Source organism: Pongo abelii, chromosome 14, assembly GCF_028885655.2.
Source record: "Pongo abelii isolate AG06213 chromosome 14, NHGRI_mPonAbe1-v2.0_pri, whole genome shotgun sequence".
NCBI classification, from domain to species: domain Eukaryota; kingdom Metazoa; phylum Chordata; class Mammalia; order Primates; family Hominidae; genus Pongo; species Pongo abelii.
Window position 1 is genome coordinate 103,797,510 of NC_071999.2, and position 21,266 is coordinate 103,818,775.

Genomic DNA, 21,266 nt, shown 5'->3' on the forward strand with positions numbered 1-21,266 from the left:
TGAGAATTTAATGCTGCCACCAATCCAAAAGGAGGCAGAGCTCAGGCAGTAATGCTCTCCTGATACTCACCTTCTGCCGTGCAGCCCACTTCCTAACAGGCTCCAGAGTTGGGGACCCCTGCTGTAGCTAATTTTATTGTAAGAATATAGTATATAATACATATAACATACAAAATACGTGTTGATCAACTATTTGTTACTAATAAGGCTTCCAGTCAACAGTAGGCTGTCAGTAGCTAAGTTTGGGGAGAGTCCAAAGTTGAGGATTTTTGGTTGTGCAGGGAGTCCGAATCTCTAACCTTCATGTTGTTCATATACAGTTGTCAACTGTGTATGTGTGTTTATATTTATATATAAACTTCTCAAGTTAAACACTTTAAATACTTGCAGTTTCATTTATATTAAGATACCATATAATGCAAAATATTATATACCATAATAAAGATGTTTACTAAGAAATCGGACAGTCAATATCTAAATACTAAGTAAAATGAATGAATCTATGTATGCACCCTTCTCCAATTTAACAATATTTACCCATTGACTGACTGACTGACTGCACTTTCCACTGTCTTTAAATAAGGATTGTTGTCAGGTTCCAAGATGGCTGAATAGGAACAGCTCTGGTCTGCAGCTCACAGTGTGACTGATGCAGAAGACAGGTGATTTCTGCATTTCCAACTGAAGTACCAGGTTCATCTCATTGGGACTCGTTGGACAGTGGGTGCAGGCCACCAAGGGCAAGCTGAAGCAGGGCGGGGTGTCGCCTCACCCAGGAAGCACAAGGGGTTGAGGGATTTCCCTTTCCCAGCCAAGGGAAGCCATGACTGACTGTACCAGGAAAATCAGGACACTGCCACCTAAACACTGCGCTTTTCCAACAGTCTTAGCAAACAGCACACCAGGAGATTATATCCTGCACCTGGCTCTGTGGGTCCCATGCCCATGGAGAGCCTTGCTCACTGCTAGCCCAGCAATGGGAGATCAAACTGCTAGGCTGCAAGCCTGGCTAGGGGAGGGGCATCCGCCATTGCTGAGGCTTGAGTAGGTAAACGAAGCAGCCAGGAAGCTCGAACTGGGTGGAGCCCACCGCAGGTCAATAAGGCCCGCCTGCCTCTGTAGACTCCACCTCGGGGAGCAGGGCATAGCTGAAGAAAAGTCAGCAGAAACTTCTGCAGACTTAAACATTGTCACTGTCTGACAGCTCTGAGGAGAGCAGTGGTTCTCCCAGCATGGTGTTTGAGCTCTGAGAACAGACAGATTGCCTCCTCAAGTGGGTCCCTAACCCCCGTTGTAGCCTAACTTGGAGACACCTCCCAGTAGGGGCCGACTGACACCTCATACAGCCAGGTGCCCCTCTGAGACAAAGCTTCCAGAGCAAGGATCAGGCAGCAATATTTGCTGTTCTGCAATATTTGCTGTTCTGCGGCCTCGGCTGGTGATACCCAGGCAAACAGGGTCTGGAGTGCACCTCCAGCAAACTCCAACAGACCTGCAGCTGAGGGACCCGTTAGAAGGAAAACTAACAGAAAGGAATAGCATCAACATCAACACAAAGGACATTCACACCAAAACTCCATCTGCAGGTCACCACCATCAAAGACCAAAGGTAGATAAAACCACAAAGATGGGGAGAAACCAGTGCAGAAACGCTGAAAATTCTAAAAACCGGAGCACCCCTTCTCCTCCAAAGGATCACAGCTCTTCGCCATCAACGGAACAAAGCTGGACTGAGAAAGACTCTGACGAGTTGACAGAAGTAGGCTTCAGAAAGTCGATAACAACAAACTTCTCTGAGCTAAAGGAGAATGTTCAAACCCATTGCAAGGAAGCTAAAAACCTTCAAAAAAGATTAAACAAATGGCTAACTAGAATAAACAGTGTAGAGAAGACCTTAAATGACCTGATGGAGCTGAAAACCATGGCACAAGAACTACGCGATGCACGCACAAGCTTCAGTAGACAATTCGATCAAGTGGAAGGGTATCAGTAATTGAAGACCAAATAAATGAAATGAAGCAAGAAGAGTTTAGAGAAAAATAAAGAGTAAAAAGAAACAAACAAAGCCTCCAAGAAATATGGGACTATGTGAAAAAACCAAATCTAAATTGATTGGTATACCTGAAAGTGACAGGGCGAATAGAACCAAGCTGGAAAACACTCTTTAGGATATTATCCAGGAGAACTTCCCCAACCTAGCAACACAGGCCAACATTCAAATTCAGGAAATACAGAGAACACCACAAAGATACTCCTCAAGAACAACAACCCCAAGACAAAAAATTGTCAGATTCAACAAGGTTGAAATGAAGGAAAAAAGGTTAAGAGCAGCCAGAGAGAAAGGTCGGGTTACCCACAAAGGGAAGCCCATCAGACTAACAGCTGATCTCTTGGCAGAAACTCCACAAGCCAGAAGAGAGTGGGGGCCAATATTCAACATTCTTAAAGAAAAGAATTTTCAACCCAGAATTTCATATCCAGCCAAACTAAGCTTCATAAGTGAAGGAGAAATAAAATCCTTTACAGACAAGCAAATGCTGAGAGATTTTGTCACCACCAGGCCTGCCTTACAAGAGCTCCTGAAGGAAGCACTAAACATGGAAAGGAAGAACCAGTACCAGCCACTGCAAAAACATGCCAAATTGTAAAGACCATCGAGGCTAGGAAGAAACTGCATCAACTAATGGGCAAAATAACCAGCTAACATTATAATGACAGGATCAAATTCACACATAACAATATTAACCTTAAATGTAAATGGGCTAAATGCCCCAATTAAAAGACACAGACTGGCAAATTGGATAAAGAGTCAAGACCCATCAGTGTGTTTTATTCAGGAGACCCATCTCATGTGCAAAGACACACATAGCCTCAAAATAAAGGGATGAAGGAAGATCTACCAAGCAAATGGAAAACAAAAAAAGGCAGGGGTTGCAATCCTAGTCTCTGATAAAACAGACTTTAAACCAACAAAGATCAAAAGACACAAAGAAGGCCATTACATAATGGTAAAGGGATCAATTCAACAAGAAGAGCTAACTATCCTAAATATATATGCACCCAATACAGCAGCACACAGATTCATAAAGCAGGTCCTTAGAAACCTACAAAGAGACTTAGACTCCCACACAATAATAATGGGAGACTTTAACACCCCACTGTCAATATTAGACACATCAACGAGACAGAAGGTTAACAAGGATATCCAGGACTTGAACTCAGCTCTGCACCAAGCAGACCTAATAGGTAGATTCTACAGTACTGTCCACCCCAAATCAACAGAATATACATTCTTCTCAGCACCACATCGCACTTATTCCAAAATTAACCACATAGTTGGAAGTAGAGCACTCCTCAGCAAATGTAAAAAAACAGAAAACACAACAAACTCTCTCTCAGACCACAGTGCAATCAAATTAGAACTCAGGATTAAGAAACTCACTCAAAACCACTCAACTACATGGAAACTGAACAACCTGCTCCTGAATGACTACTGGGTAAATAATGAAATGAAAGCAGAAATAAAGATGTTCTTTGAAACCAATGAGAGCAAAGACACAACGTACCAGAATCTCTGGGACACATTTAAAGCAGTGTGTAGAAGGAAATTTATACCACTAAATGCCCACAAGAGAAAGCAGGAAAAATCTAAAATCGACAGCCTAACATCACAATTAAAAGAACTAGAGAAGCAAGAGCAAACATATTCAAAAGCTAGCAGAAGGCAAGAAATAACTAACATCAGAGCAGAACTGAAGGAGATAGAGACACAAAAAACTCTTCAAAAAAAAAAAAAAAAAAATCAATGAATCCAGTAGCTGGTTTTTTGAAAAGATCAACAAAATTGATAGACCACTAGCAAGACTAATAAAGAAGAAAAGAGAGAAGAATCAAATAGACGCAATAAAAAATTATAAAGGGGATATCACCACCAATCCCATAAAAATACAAACTACCATCAGAGAATACTATAAACATCTCTACGCAAATAAATTAGAAAATCTAGAAGAAATGGATAAATTTCTCAACACATACACCCTCCCAAGACTAAACCAGGAAGAAGTTGAATCCCTGCATAGACCAATAACAGGCTCTGAAATTGAGGCAATAATTAATAGCTTACCAACCAAAAAAAGTCCAGGACCAGACGAATTTGCAGCCGAATTCTACCAGAGGTACAAAGAGAAGCTGGTACCATTCCTTCTGAAACTATTCCAATCAATAGAAAAAGAGGGAATCCTCCCTAACTCATTTTATGAGGCCAGCATCATCCTGATACCAAAGCCTGGCAGATACACAACAAAAAAAGAGAATTTTAGACCAATATCCTTGATGAACACTGATGTGAAAATACTCAATAAAATACTGGCAAATCAAATCCAGCAGCACATCAAAAAGCTTATCCACCAAGATCAAGTTGGCTTCATCCCTGGGATGCAAGGGTGGTTCAACATACTCAAATCAATAAACGTAATCCATCACATAAACAGAACCAAGGACAAAAACCACATGATTATCTCAATAGATGCAGAAAAGTCCTTTGACAAAATTCAACAAAATTTTGCTAAAAACTCTCAATAAATTAGGTATTGATGGGCTGTATCTCAAAATAATAAGAGCTATTTATGACAAACCCACAGCCACTATCACACTGAATGGGCAAAAACTGGAAGCGTTCCCTTTGGAAACTGGCACAAGACAGGGATGCCCTCTCTCACCACTCCTACTCAACATAGTATGGAAGTTCTGGCCAGGGCAATCAGGTGAGAGAAAGAAATAAAGGGTATTCAATTAGGAAAAGAGGAAGTCAAATTGTCCCTGTTTGCAGATGACATGATTGTATATTTAGAAAACTCCATCATCTCAGCCCAAAATCTCCTTAAGCTGATAAGCAACTTCAGTAAAGTCTCAGTATACAAAAATCAATGTGCAAAAATCACAAGCATTCTTATACACCAAGAACAGACAGAGAGCCAAATCATGAGTGACGTCCCATTCACAATTGCTACAAAGAGGATAAAATACCTAGGAATCCATCTTACAAGGGATGTGAAGGACCTCTTCAAGGAGAACTACAAACCACTGCTCAATGAAATAAAAGAGGACACAAACAAATGGAAGAAAATTCCATGCTCGTGGATAGGAAGAATCGATATCATGAAAATGGCCATACTACCCAAGGTAATTTATAGATTCAGTGCCATCCCCATCAAGCTACCAATGACTTTCTTCACAAAATTGGAAAAAACTACTTTAAAGTTCATATGGAACCAAAAAGGAGCCTGCATTTCCAAGACAATCCTAAGCCAAAAGAACAAAGCTGGAGGCATCATGCTACCTGACTTCAAACTACACTACAAGGCTACAGTAACCAAACCAACATGGTACTGGTACCAAAACAGAGATATAGACCAGTGGAACAGAACAGAGGCCTCAGAAGTAACACCATACATCTACAACCATCTGATCTTTGACAAACCTGACAAAAACAAGAAATGGGGAAAGGATTCCCTATTTAATAAATGGTGCTGGGAAAACTGGCTAGCCATATGTAGAAAGCTGAAACTGGATCCCTTCCTTATACCTTATACAAAAATTAATTCAAGATGGATTAAAGACTTAAATATTAGACCTAAAACCATAAAAACCCTAGAAGAAAACCAAGGCAATACCATTCAGGACACACTCATGGGCAAGGACTTCATGACTAAGACACCAAAAGCAATGGCAACAGAAGCCAAAATAGACAAATGGGATCTAGTTAAACTAAAGAGCTTCTGCACAGCAAAAGAAACTACTATCAGAGTGAACAGGCAACCTACAGAATGGGAGAAAATTTTTGCAATCTATCTATCTGACAAAGGGCTAATATCCAGAATCTATGAATAACTTAAACAAATCTACAAGAAAAAAATCAAACAACCCCATCAAAAAATGGGCAAAGGATATGAACAGACAATTCTCAAAAGAAGACATTTATGCAGCCAACAGACACATGAAAAAATGCTCATCATCACTGGTCATCAGAGAAATGCAAATCAAAACCACAATGAGATACCATCTCACACCAGTTAGAATGGTGATCATTAAAAAGTCAGGAAACAACAGGTGCTGGAGAGGATGTGGAGAAATAGTAACACTTTTACACTGTGGGTGGGACTGTAAACTAGTTCAACCATTGTGGAAGACAGTGTGGCGATTCCTCAAGGATCTAGAACTAGAAATACCACTTGACTCAGCGAACCCATTACTGGGTATATACCCAAGGGATTATAAATCATGCTATTATAAAGACACATGCACACGTATGTTTATTACGGCACTATTCACAATAGCAAAGACTTGGAATCAACCCAAATGTCCATCAATGACAGACTGGATTAAGAAAATGTGGCACATATACACCATGGAATACTATGCAGCCATAAAAAAGAATGAGTTCATGTCCTTTGTAGGGACATGGATGAAGCTGGAAACCATCATTCTGAGCAAACTATCACAAGGACAGAAAACCAAACACCACATGTTCTCACCCATAGGTGGGAACTGAACAATGAGAACACTTGGACATGGGGTGGGGAACATCACATACTGGGGCCTGTCGTGGGGTGGAGGGATGGGGGAGGGATAGCATTAGGAGAAATACCTAATGTAAACGATGAGTTAATGGGTGCAGCAAACCAACACGGCACATGTATACTAACAAACCTGCACATTGTGCACATGTACCATAGAACTTAAAGTATAATAAAAAATAAAAATAATTTAAAAAATAAAGATTATGTCCTTATCTCAAGAGAGATGCCCAATAATGTGTCTGATACAGGCATTTTTCAGATAGAATGTCATCAACAGCACCTTCTTCCCTCCCATTCCAGGACAATGTTGTGTTTTCAGGACACCCCAACCACTGCCACAGACACCACTAACTCTATTGCTGATTGCCCTCATTATGAATAAATCCTGAACTGTTCTTCCATCTCTGTGTCACTAGTTCAAGAGTCAAGAGTCAAGGTTCCAGAGAAGAGCAAAGAGTTGGCCAAGCCTGGGTCAAATAATCACCTACCAGTGGCCAGGTGATAGGAAAGGGAATATCTGGTTATCTTTGATTTTTTTTTTTTTTTTTTTTTTTTGAGATGAAGTCTTGCTGTCTCCTAGGCTGGAGCGCATTGGTGCGGTATCGACTCACTGCAACCTCCACCTCCTGGGTTCAAGCGATTCTCCTGCCTCAGCCTTTTGAGTAGCTGGGTTCACAGGCATGCACCACCATGCCTGGCTAATTTTTGTATTTTCAGTAGAGACGGGGTTTCACCATGTTGGCCAGGCTGGTCTCGAACTCCTGACCTCAGATGATCCACCTGCCTCGGCCTCCCAAAGTGCTGGGATTACAGGCCTGAGCCACCATGCCTGGTCACCTTTGATTTTCATAGTGGGAGGTGAGGCAATGTCTCACAAAAGGAACCTCTTCCCAAATAGGATGCAGCTTAACAAAGCTGCATGTTCTGCACATGTGCCCCAGAACTTAAAGTATAGTAAAAAAATAAAGAGTCTACCTGGAAAAGGTATTAATGGAAATCTCATCCTCAGGGAACAAAAGTTGCAGCACAAGTTCAGGCTGCTGAAAACAATTTAACGGTGAAGGAAGTGCAATTGTATGTACAGCATGATCTGTGTCATTCACATTTTCCTCCAGCCTCTCTCAGAAATTCATGCAGAGATCCTAGCATTGGTAGGAGGGTGGGGTGACCAAGTGGACCCAAGGCCACACCAGCATCCTTGGTCTAGACAGAAGCAGCATCAGCTCAAGGGCTGGCACCTTTGCCAGCAGCCATGATGTCTTGGGCAGGCACCACCACCAAGTGAAAATCTTCTGCCGACGTTGGTACCCCAGTCACCATCTGTGGCATCATCAGAACACATGGAGGAGAAAAATGGCAGGAGTTACCATGAAAAAAAGGTTTCATCTGCGAAGCTCACTAGAGGTAATTCCTCGAGGGTTCCTGGAATGATTTAAGAAGAATCTTGGTGGGCCTGGAGTTAGGGTAGAGCAGTCAGTGTTGGGGACAGAGGAATGCTGTTGTTTTGTGACCGTGTTTTTATTCTCAAGCTGTGTGTACTGAACAATACGGGTTATACAATTACAACCCCAAGCCAAGAAGCACATAAAAACTAGTAAGAGCTCAAATCCAGATCTTTCAAAATGAAGTAAAAAACAAGCAGTTTATTTGCAGAGAACAAGGAGAGCGTCAAACTAAATAACAAAAGAGAGAGGCTCTCTGAAAGAAAATTATATTTATTTTGGGAATAAGACATTGCAATGGGCATACATATGCCAAAATAAACTATCTGCATATTCAGGGAGGTAAAGGAAGACAATGGTTTTTAAAGGAAAAGTGAGAGGGATTACATAGTTGTTTTGCGATAATTATCCTTGGCTACAAGGATGATACCACTATGGGCTTGGACAGACAGTTGCTGGCAGATGTCCTTGCAGAAGTGTGTTTTGTGTAAAGTTGTAATGGCCTTTGTGCAAAGTCATGGTTTTTGTGAAGTTTTTCATGATAGGTTTTGTCATCAGGCATTTATGCCTGAAAATCCTCTCCTCATGGCATTCTCTGACTCCATTTGTCAGGGTTTTGTTTTAACAAAAGTGACTTCATTTTGATTCTGGCAACTGTCAGAAAAGTAACCAATAAGATGACAAAGATGACCCAAGGAGAAGGTAAATGTCATGGCTTAGCCAGGGAAACAGAACTCAGGAGATCTGAATTCTACACCCTGCTCTGTCCCAAATGTTTTGCTTCACTGAGAGGCCATCAGTCATCTCTCTGGCTGACTCTGTTTCCTATGGTATGAGAAGGCTGGGCTAGATAAATGGCCCACCCTTATGTCTGACCACCTCAAGAATGCTGTGATTCTGCAAACACTGATTTGGACATTTTAATAACCAGCTGGCCTTTAAAATAGCTTTGCAGGGGGCTCAGCCAGCATGGGTTCTGCATAAAAACAGCAGAACTGTGTATCCTTCCGGACTCTGAAAATCTCAATGGTAAAGCAACAGAAAAATTAAATGTGCATTGCATGTAGAGTCAACTGGTTTACCCCAGCAGGTTCAGTTGGGGTAAATAGTCTCCACTTTTGGAAGTTAATGAGTGCCTCTGGCTGAGCATGTTTTTGGTCAAGCTAATTGCACATCTGGAAAAATCATCAGAGAATGTAGATTTCTTAGCTCATATTCCCACAGAGTGTTTACTAATGGATTTAGTAGCCACAGGTAAAATAATGTCACATTTTAAAAGGGCCCCCATTGAGAGCAACATTTTCAAAGCTTACTGCCTGATTAACATCTGGCTAAACTTCCTCTGTCTAAGTTTTCTTACTTGCTTGAGTCTTCGTTGCATTATGATTTCACAAAGTTGGATGGGAAATTGATTTTCATTAGCAAATGTCACAGGACTTTCTGGGCTAAGGAGTTGGCACAGGCTACCCTCTATGCGTTCCATTTATAATTGACAGCTCAGCTGCCTTCCAAGCCTGTTTTATATCTCTCTTCTAGTATCCATCACTCACCAGTCAAACTACACCAAACTATGGACAAAACACCCCCTGGGTTTTCCTGGCTCACGCCATTCCTTCTAATATGACTCCCTCCTTACTCCTCTCATTGCTCTCTGGCTATCATATTTCACATATCTTTCAGTACCTTAAAGCTTTCCATACTCACCTAAGTCATCTATACAATTAATGCAATTTGATAAAAATCTTGACAGTGTTTTTTATGAATCTTGATTCTGAAATTTACATCAGACTATAAATAGTCAAATAAATTCTGAGAAAAAATGAGATGGCAGAAATGCCATATCAGATGTAAAGGCATCTATAAAGATATTATATACAAGACAGGGAATGTTTGGTTCAAAGACAGACCAACAGTCCAATGGAAGAGAAAAGAAAACTCAGAAACAGGCCCACACTTATATGGAACTTTGACATATGACAAAGATGGTACTGTAACCCAAAGGACTTTGTTTTAGTAAATGGTGTAGAGACAACAGAGTACCCACACGGAAAAAGAAACAAAATTAGATATCTATTTGACCCTATACACAAAATTCCATATGGATTAAGACATAAATATGAAAGCAAATAATAATAATAGCCATTTCAATAATTATCCACTTTTTTTCTAATTTTCATAACAATCATAGGAAATGGATATTATTAGCCAACTCTTAGTAGAGAGTGAAGCTCAGATAAATTAAGTTATTTACCTACAGTCAAACAGTTAACGAGGAACTGGGTGCCAGTTCCCAAATATCCCAAAGCTTTAATTTTGCCACTGCACCACATTACCTCTCCCTCTTTCGAATAGTCTTTCAATTATTTGATTGATTTTGAACAGTGGATTTCAGTAAGCAATACTCTATCACTTACCTATCTATCAAGCTATCTATTTACCTACCTACCTACTCATTTTTGTCCTCTGCTTATATGTACCTTTTCTGTTTATCTTCTTGAAGTCAGAAACCACGTCTTGCTCTGTGGCATTTCTGACAGGGGCCTGACATGGGGTCTTAGAAGCAGATCTGACATTCTAATGATCATCTTAATCACCCAAAAGACAGATCTAAAACGTTATCAAAGGAAGAGCAAAATGCTTTCTAGTTCTTACTCTCTTTTCATTCCTTTTCTAGTCTACCACCTGTGATTGACAACTTAAAGATTTGAAGAAATTGGAAAACGCTGATTCAGAGAAATATTTGTAATAAAAAGTTGTCCACCCTTCACACTGACAAAACCAGAAGAATGATACTTGTCTGTGTTCAGTTCTCTCACACCCTTCCTTGCGTCAGACTTTGATCTAAGTCACAATACAAAAGAGCTATTTCACCTCTAACAGTTTCCCTTTCTCATGTTAATTAGGTTACAGGGTATAGCTGTGGCAATGAAAGTCAAATTAAATAAGATAGAAGTTTATTTCTCTCTCACAAAAGAGTCTAAGTATAAATAATGCAGGGGTGCTGTATTAGCTCCAGGTGTTGGAGATCCATGCTCTCTCTTGTTAATTTGCCATCTTCAACATCAGCTACTAACTCAAAGTCAAAGATAGCTGTTCCAACTCCTGCCATCACATTTACATTCCAACCAGCATGAAGGGGAAAAAATTGGCAGATGATATGCATCCACGTGCCCATTAAATTTGGGAGGTTCTCTTAGTAAAGTAAGAGTAGAGAAATAAATATTTAAGGAGCAACTAATATCTTACTACATATATGCATGGAATTCACTTAGATTTTGGTGACTACCACTTATTTATGTGTGCCTTTGGTCATGCTTTCTTTCTCCACCTCTCATAGAAAAGGGGATTGGAGTTTCACCTTGTCCAGCACTTGAAGCACTCATAAATATAAAAGGAAAGAGAGACATGTAAGTAACAAATGGCAATGCAGCATGGTAAATGTTAGTGTAGAGAGGAACAACTGATTTGGCCTGATAGCTGGTACTGGCACGATCAGTAAGACGCCACAGAGGAGAGACAACTGCACTGACAGCAAAGCATAGTCATAGCAAAAGGAGCAGCCCATACTAAACCCATGAAGGCATGAAGACATATGGCATGATTCACAAACTATAAGAGGTGCCCCTGAAGCTGCAGGGAGAACTTAAGGAGGTGGATAGCAAGAGGTGAAGCTGGAAATGAGACTTCAGACCATGAAGGGCCATAGGACACACTAAGAAGTTTGGACTTTATCTTTTGCAAGGAAGCAAGAGTAGATTTTCAAGGGTATAGAAGGATATCTGGTAGAAAGTGAGCTTTACTCAGCCTCAAACTATACTGGCTACAGTAACCAAAACAGCATGGTATGGTACTGGTACAAAAACAGACACATAGACCAATGGAACAGAATAGAGAACCCAGAAATAGGATTGCACCTCTACAACTATATGATTTTCAACAGACCTGACAAAAATAAGCAATAGGGAAAGGATTCCCTATTCAATAAATGGTGCTAGGATAACTGGCTAGCCATATGCAGAAGATTAAAATTGGACATCTACCTCTTACTATATACCAAAATTAACTCAAGATGGATTAAAGACTTACATGTAAAACCAAAAACTATAAAAACCCTGGAAGACAACCTAGGCAATACCATTCAGAACATAGGCATGGACAAATATTTCATGATGAAGATGCCAAAAGCAATTGCAACAAAAGCAAAAATCGACAAATGGGATCTAATTAAACTAAAGAGCTTCTGTACAGCAAAAGAAACTGGTCAACAGAGTAAACAGACAACCTGCAGAATGAGAGAAAATTTTTGCAAACTATGTATCCAACAAAGGTCTAATATCCAGCAGCTATAAGGAACTTAAACACATTTACAAGAAAAAAAACAACCCCATAAAAAAAGTGGGCAAAGGAAATGAACAGACATTTTTCAAAAGAAGACATACATGTGGCCAACAATCATACGAAAAAAAGCTCAACTTTACCAATCATTAGAGAAATGCAAATCAAAATCACAATGAGCTACCATCTAACACCAGTCAGAATGGCCATTATTAAAAAGTCAAAAAATAACAGATGCTGGTGAGGTTGTGGAGAAAAAGGAATTCCTATACACTGTTGGTGGGAGTGTAAATTAGTTCAACCATTGTGGAAGACAGTGTGATGATTCCTCAAAGAACTAAAGACAAGAAATACCATTAGACCCAGCAACTCCATTACTAGGTATATGCCCAAAGGAATAAAAATTATTCAATTATAAAGACACATGCAGGCATATGTTCATTGCACCACTATTCACAATAGCAAAGACACCGAATCAACCTAAATGCCCATCAATGACAGACTGGATTAAAAAAACATGGTACATATACCCCACAGAATACTATGCAGCCATAAAAAAGAACAAGATCATGTCCTTTGCAGGGACATGGATGGAGCTAGAAATCATTATTTTTAGTAAACTAAGACAGGAACAGAAAACCAAATACCACATGTCCTCACTTGTAAGTTGGAGGGAAATGATGAGAACACACGGACATATAGAGGGGAACAACATACATTGGGTCCTATCAGAGAGTGGAGGGTGGGAGGAGGCAGGAGATCAGCAAAAATAACTAATGGGCATTAGACTTAATACCTGGGTAATGAAATCATCTGTACAACAAACCCCTATGACACAAGTTTATGTAACAAACCTGCACATATACCCCTGAACTTAAAAGTTAAAAAATAAATAAAGTGAGCTTTACCTTAACTCAGAACACACAACGCATTATAACTGGGGAGACTGGATACAGAGAAACAGTGTATGAAGATATTTATTAATTTTTGTCCCCCAAACTTTGAACCCTCTTGCTACAGTTGGGGACTCCCATACCTTATGAATTGAAACCCAACTTTCATTAGAAAAGCTGAAAAATACCAGATAATTTATCAATCTCCTGTGCTATAGATTGACTCTCAGTCAATCTGATTCACCTGCCCCAGACTTTGACTTGAAAGATAGTAACAGATAGGGTGACCAACTGTCCCAGTTTGCCTGGAACTGTCCTATTTTAAAACTGAAAGATTTACAAAGTCCTGCATCCCAGGAAACTCCTCAGTTTGGACTGAGGTCAAACTGGGATGGTTGGTCACCCTAGTAGGAAGCACATAGAAAATACAGTAAGAACTTTAAGAGACGCCCAAGTTACAAAGCCATTGTAAATGCTGAGGTGAGAAAACACAAGAGTGATCACTGGGACAGCAGTGGGGTGGCAGAGGAAACAGCTTCAACCAATAAAAGGAAGAATCAGCTGAACGTGATATTGTATAATCATATGGAGAGAGGCTGATGGAAGAAAGGCATGAACCAGGGAAGATTGAGTTTCTGGTTTGAATGTCTGAATGAAAAGGCACCATTAATAAAGACAGTGAAATGTTAAGTTCCATCTTGGACATGCCAAATGGAGGGGTCTGTGAACAATATCTAAGGGAAATTTTTCACAGGCATTTATCAATGTTGCTCTGGAGCTCAGAAGATTGATGGAGAAATACGTAGAACATCTAGCACAGTCCCTGGTACACAGTCTATGAATTTTTGTTAAATATTGTTGAGTATTGAGTTCCCGTCATCAGCACAGACAAAACATGCAGTTCTTTGCACACAATAGACTCTCAAGAAACTTGTGGTGATTGAGTGATTCATTCCTTAGCTCGGCACACCGGAGATATCTACCCTCCAAATACCTTTTTCACTCACTAGTTCATTTGTCAATCGTGAAACACAGAAGCGTTTTCAGAAGAAAAAATGTTATTCCATCAGTGGGGTCCCACTTTAAATTCTGACCTTTAGGACATTGTGTCTATTTCTTGAATCAAGTAAATATGTGTGACTTCAAGATCTTCAAGATGAATTCTAGTTCAAATCAAAACTCTTATTTTTTACTCTTCAGAAACATTACTTCCCCTAGAGACAGAAGGATTATATTCCAAGCAGATAGGTAGAAATGACAACATTATTATTTTTAAAAGTAAGCCAAGGGTGGACAAAATCAGAATAAAGAAAGCTAGGATGCCTTTTTTAAAATTATCATTATTTTCAATCATGGCTAGTTTGGAGAAATTGCTTAGCGGAGAACAAATAATATAATTGGGAATGGAAAACATTTTCTTTTATTTAATCCCGTTTTTATAAGTAAATATCAGTAGAGGGAAAAAACTAGTCATGCTTTGGTATGGGTGAAGAGTTAATAAAGTAAGTGGAGATTTTTTTGAAAGTAGTAATATCTGATATTTATTGTATACCTAGGACAGTGGCACTGTGTTAAACACACAAAAACTGAAGCTTATAAGTTTTAAAATGTGTTATTTACTGAATGTTATAAAATATCCGTAAATGGGTACATGCAGCAATCAAGGGCAGTAAACATTAAAGCAAAAAAAAGCAGGGGGATGGAAAGGGAGCAGATAAAGTTTTTAGTCCGTTCCTTCACAACTTGACTCTGTCATGTCCTTCTGGACCTATATGATTGTAATAATAGACTCCAAAAATAAGCCCAGAGGACTAGAAGTATAAGGGGTCAGACAAATGCCATGTTTCTCTCCTTTCGAAAAAACAGTACTTGTAGTTGGTAATTGTATTAGTTCATTCTCACGCTGCTATAAAAAACAGCCTGCGACTGGGTAATTTATGAAGGAAAGAGGTTTAACTGACTCACAGTTCTGCATTGCTGGGGAAGCCTCGGGAAACTTACCATCAGGGTGGAAGGCAAAGGAAAAACACGCGCCTTCTTCCCGAGGCGGCAGGACCCAGTGAGTGAGTGCCCGCAGGCGAAAAGCCGGACGCTTATAAAACCATCAGATCTCGTGAGACTCACTCACTATCACGAGAACAGCACGGGGGAAACCGCTCCCATGATCCAATCACCTCCACCTGGTCCCGCCCTTGACATGTGGAGATCATTGGGATTATAATTCAAGATGAGATTTTGGGCGGGGACACAGCTAAACCATATCAGTAATTTAGAAAATGAGCCACCCCAAAATCCCCAAAGGGTGAAAGAGAATGGATATGTCTTCCTTCCCTGTGAGGCTTTTCCCCCAAAAAGCAGTCCTAGCAATAGCCAAACTTACAGTCCTAAGAAGTTTTACCCTGTCTTTTGAAATAAACAAAATAACTGAGAGCAAAACACAAAGGGTGAAGAAAAGATTGGGTACAAAGTTTTCTCCCCTCCTGTCTCTGAGAGCAGCAGGGCTTTCCCCGAGCGAATGCTGACGCAGAGGTGGATTGAGAAAAGGGCAGAAGCCCTGGCCTCACCTTCATGCTGAGGAGGAGTTGCAGGTACCTGAGGGCCCTATGAAGGCACAAACTGGACGATGGCAGAGGAGTTGACTGGCAAAGAGGGCCCCTGGGTGGTGCGATGCAGGCCAGTCCCCTGGCCTGGAAGCCTCATTAGCATCCCCTAACGCCTGCGCTGAGGGCTGCGCCCGTGGAACCCGGGACCTGCCCTGGGGATCAGTCCCAGGAAAAGCCTAACAGCTGCCCGAGAGACTTGAGGGCTGTGTGGCCTTTGCACTCAGTGGGACACAAAAGGATCCACGTGGGACTTCAGCTTGAGAGGAAAACAATACTGATGGGTCAGCAGCAGTGAGAAAGAATAGAGGAGGATAAGGGGAAAGGAAGAAAAAACTATGGTAAAAGACAGGGAGAAGCAGCACAGAAGATCTCTGTGCGCAGGACCCAGGTGAGGAGAAGAGCGAGATGGGCTGCCGGGGGCTCAGAGGAGACGGGAAAGTGGAATGGAGGAGAGACAGGATTCCGTGGGTCTGTTCCTCTGTCTTGAGCCTTCGCATCATGCTCTCAAAGCTCTTACTTCACATTTTTATTCACAAAAGCCAAAGTGAAAATATTGAAATGTGGCAGAATTAGACCTCAGGACTTTTTTCGTAATACTTGCTCCTTTTTTTTCTCTGTAGACCACGAAAATCTTACAAACAAAGGTAAATAAAAAAACTAGGAGGCTGCAATGCACCCCAAAACGGCCCCTGAGCATTGCCGGTTTAATACCCTGGAGAGCCGATGGCTGCACCACTCATAGAATGGCACGCAGGGAGAGCTAGCTAGTCCCAGCTCAAGCGAGGACCACCACCCTTCACTAACAGAAGCTGCTAACTCTCTCTCCCTGCACGCAGCAGAACGCATGACCGTTCTGTCCTACTGAACTGAGCCACAAAAATCTCAGTGGGCTCAGAAGCTGCTGATTACATCGAGACTACAGTGATGCAAATGTTATTGCTATTTTCAGCACCGTGCTAATGAATTATATTTAACTACATTAAAAAATAATGATTTGGAAAGGCTACAATTATGAAATTTAAAATATAAATTGTACCCAAAGGATATTAAACGTGGGCTTTGCATTTTTTTATTGCATTCAGAGCCTAACAAATACCCTTTTATCCTCTGAAAAAAATGGGCAAACAGACTGATCAAATAGCTCACTCCAAGCAATTAAAACTTTCCATTACCATATGGAAAGATGCATGAATTGATCCAAAACACTTGTCCCTAATAAGGGTATATTAACATCTGCCAACTGGAGTTCAGGAGTTAAATGAGATGGCAGTGGAGGGATTAGGAAGTAATGAAAGAAATGTTTTTCCAATAAGGCAGAAAAAGCCTTATTCATCCTGGAAAAGAAAGTCATGAATACATAACTCTGTGTGTGCGTGTGTGTGTGTGTGTGTACACTTATATATGTGTGTATGTCTCTGTGTGTTTGAGTACACTTAACTATATATACATGTATTCACGTATGTTGGTATACACTTACATATATGTATGAATGTATTTGTCTTTGTCCATTTGTGTTGCTATAAGGAATACCTGAGGCTAGGTAATTAGAAAGAAAGGTTTTTGTGTGTCTCGCAGTTCTGCAGGCTGTACAAGAAGCATGGATCCAGCATCTGCTTCTGGAGGCCTCAGGAAGCTTCCAATCATGGCAGAAGGTGAAGTGGAGCCAGCATCACATGGCAAGAGAGGAAAAAAGAGAGAGAAGAGGAGCTGCCAGGCTTTTTTCAACAACCAGTTATTGCGGGGAACTAACAGTGAGAACTCTCTCACTTCCAGGAGAAGACCACGAAGCCATTCATGAGGGTCCACTCCCATGATCCAAACATCTCCCACCTCACCCTGCCTCCAACACTGGGGATCAAATTTCAACATAAGACTTGGTGGGGCCAAGCAAACCTTCTCCAAACCATAGCAGCATTCATCGAAATTCCCATCTCACCTCCACAAGGGCAGGTTCACCATCAGGGTGATTGCCTTAGTCAGCTCAGGCTGCTGTCACAAAATACCATGGCCTGGGGGGCTTAAACAATAGAAATTTATTTCCCACAGTTCTGGGTGCTAAAAGGTCCAAGATCAAGGTGTCTGGTAGGGCTCTCTTCCTGGCTTGCAGACAGCTGCCTTCTCCCTGTGTGTCCACATGGCCTTTCCTCTGAGTTCACTGGAGGAAAAAGAGACAGAAAGGTAGAGAGAGAAAGAAAAAGAGAGAGAGAGAGAGAGAGAGAGGGAGAGAGAGAGATCTTCCTCTTCTTATAAAGCCACCAGCCTGATTGGATCAGGGTACTACCCTTATGACCTCATTTAACCTTAATTACTTCCTAAACCACCTATTTTTAAATACAGTCACATTGCCGGTTAGGGCTTTAACATATGAACTTGGGGGTTTATTTATATATACCTAGAATTCAGACCATTCAGTCCAGCCTCTTTCTTGCACCCTTCTAAGTTTCTGACTTGTATTTGTCTTAGTAGCTTTGGGTTTTTCTTAAATAGGGATCTTTCCATATCTCAGGTTGCCAAGTTTTTAAGGTGGTTCCAGATGTATATAAGAAACAGAACATATGTTGGGGCTACGTTATCATCTACAATATTCAATGTATGCGAGGATATTGAGTGGGGCTTCTCCTGTTACCCTAAAGTTGTTATTAAGGTTCAAAACTGAGAACAAAATAGACTAGCTGCCCCGCATGCTAAATAAGTTGGCAGCAGTCCGCTTCCAGGCCAGAGGGGAAGCACCAAAGTGCAGACCAAGTCCCTTTCCTTCCACCTCTCACCCTAGGCAGCTACAAGAGAGGGCAGGGAGGGGAGAGGGTGGGTGCCCCTCCAGGTACCTTCTTCCTGGAGGAAAATGGGAATATTTCCTCCCCCTGGAACCAAGGGACATACATTTCACCAGTTGGACACTGTAATGGATAATTTTATGTGTCAACTTGGCTAGGCTATGGTGACCAGTTGTTTGGTCAAGCACCAGTCTAGATGTTGCTGTAAGGGTACTTTTTAGATGTGATGAGCATTTAAATCAGACTTTGAGTAAAGCAGATTACCCTTCCAATTATTTGAAGGCCTTAAGAGGAAGATAGAGGTCCCCAGAGTGGAAAGAATTCCACCCCCAGTCTGCCTTGGGACTTAAGGCAGGTTTCAGATTCTCCAGCTCCCACAATCATGTGAGCCAATTCCTTAAAATACATGCCTCTCCATAGATAGGTAGGTAGATAGGTAGACTGATGAATAGGTTTATAGGTACTATACACATACATACATACACACACATACATAAGCACATAGACATCTTATTGCTGTTGGTTCTGGTTCTGTTTATCTGGATGAACGCTGGCTAATGCACATATCTATTTACCCAGCACAAGTCCTGGTCTGACACCTGAGCAGGGAAAAGGGGAGTTAGAGCTAGATGGAGAGGTGGATTTGAGGGATATGGAGAGAACAGTTATAGGGGTGCCTCCTGCACTGCAACCTTTGGTGTGGCAGGAGAGTGTGGGTTTCCTTGGGGTGGAGCAGGCACTCTGGAAGACAGCTGGGCTTCCACCATCTTACTGAGCCCCACACCTGTGCCTCCGGGGAGAACCAGCACTCAGAAGCCTTCCAGAGCTGGGGGCCACAGTGACCAGCCAAGAAGACAACCGCCCCCACTTCCATTAAACAGAACAACTGGCCCTTTCCCTCCTCCTTCTTGCCATGTACCCTGAAAGAGCTGAAGGGAAGTTGTGGGGACCAGCACAATGTACCTCCTCCTCTCACCCATCCACCAGTGCTGCTTCCCAGCAGCGGTGCTCAACCTTGGCCGCACATTAGAATCACTGAGAGGTCAGAAAGAAATACTCCCACTCAAGCCCTATCCCAGAATCACTCAGCCTAAGAGAGAACTAGAAGCTCCCAGTTGGAGCCAGGGCTGAGAACTCTCTTGTTAGTGCTGCAGACAGGACAGCTTCTGCTAAGACAAAGGGAGAAAAGCAGCTTTGAGATTGGACATCTTAGAGTGAACAAGACTGTGTCTTCAAGTGTAGAATTAGACTGTCCTAGTAACAGTGAATAAAAAGTTATGGAATCTGTGGATTTCTCAAGTGTATAGAAACTTATGGAATCTGGCTAAGATGACATCACAGGACTCATTACCCAAAGGAAGAGTATCCTTGGGCTGAAGTTATTGGTGAAAATTCAACTGAGCAAGGAGGTTTCGTGTGCATATTCTAGTGAGTTGAGGTGCCCCTGTGAACAGGCTCCAAATGAATCATTTCATGAACTGAGCCAGGCCTCAGGCCGTGCCATTTTTTCTACAAATGATCTTCTAGAAATCAGATAATCTGATAGTTTTCTCCCTAATAGAGAAGGAGGATTATAAATGCAAAGTTATATAAGTGTTATTCAAGCCAGAAATTGACATTTTCTCCAAAGCCTGTACCCCTAGCACTGCTCTTCTCTAGACAGGCAACTGCTGGGGCCCAGTAATTAAAGCAGGATGTCAGCTCACCCTCCACTCCTCCGTCTCCTGCCCCTGCTCCTCACAGCTCCACACCTGCCATGAGAGGATGTTCACCAAATGCCTGTGGGTTCTTCCCACTGCTCACCTGCTGATGCAAAGCTTGGGGTGGGCTCTTCTGCATTTCGCTTTTTTTTCTGCTGAATATTTCTCCTTCAGATGCAGAGATAAGGAAAAATCTTAAGGGATGGAGAAGGATGGGAACAGCATGGCTTTGCATTGCCTTCTCTAACTTTATCCTTCCTATTTATTTTCTACACATTTGTCCCCTTCCCCAATTTCCTTGTGATTTTTCTTGGCTTTACTGTAATGACAGTGAGTATAGTGATGGACGTGAGGGGAAGGCAGTAATCTCAACCTTACTTACCAAAATAAATGAGTAATCCGATTGCCTGCCACCAAAAGGCCCCCAAGCACAAGTTTGGTAAGACTATGTCGTGTGTGTATGATGTGTGTTGTGTGTGTGTGAGGTGTGTGTGGTGCGTGTATGGGTGGTAAGTGTGTATGTGTGAGGTGTGTGCACGTGTGTGTGTGCACATCCCATGTGCATGTTTTATACCGCATCTTCATGGGAAAAAAAGAGACCTTTAGGACTGAAACTGTATGTGAATCTATATTTGAAGTGGGGTAATATTTAATATTACATAAATTATGGTGTGATCACTTACATGTAAATAGAGGATTGTTACTTTTGAAATAATAGATGATACAAAGCAAACTTTAATATTGGGTAACATTTTATTACTTATCATTTGTAACAATGTGCTATAACTATAAAGTGCTTCATACACACTATTAGACTTTGTTTTCACACACAAAAAAAATCCTTTGAGGTAAGAGATAATCTTTCCTTTTTACAAACACGAAACTGAGACCGAAGAGGGGAGTTACTTGCTATAAAGAGAAGATGCCATAGCAAAGAGAGG

At 41.3% G+C, this 21,266-nt stretch overlaps 1 long non-coding RNA gene across 1 annotated transcript in view; it reads right to left on the reverse strand.

Annotated features, from left to right (window-relative positions):
* Nucleotides 1-15,331, reverse strand: part of LOC134759904 (uncharacterized) — a 90,737-nt gene extending 75,406 nt beyond the window's left edge. The window contains exon 1 of the long non-coding RNA XR_010136814.1: nucleotides 15,250-15,331. This is a non-coding gene — a long non-coding RNA (uncharacterized LOC134759904). The remainder of the gene's footprint in view (nucleotides 1-15,249) is intronic.
* Nucleotides 15,332-21,266: the final 5,935 nt, after the last annotated feature.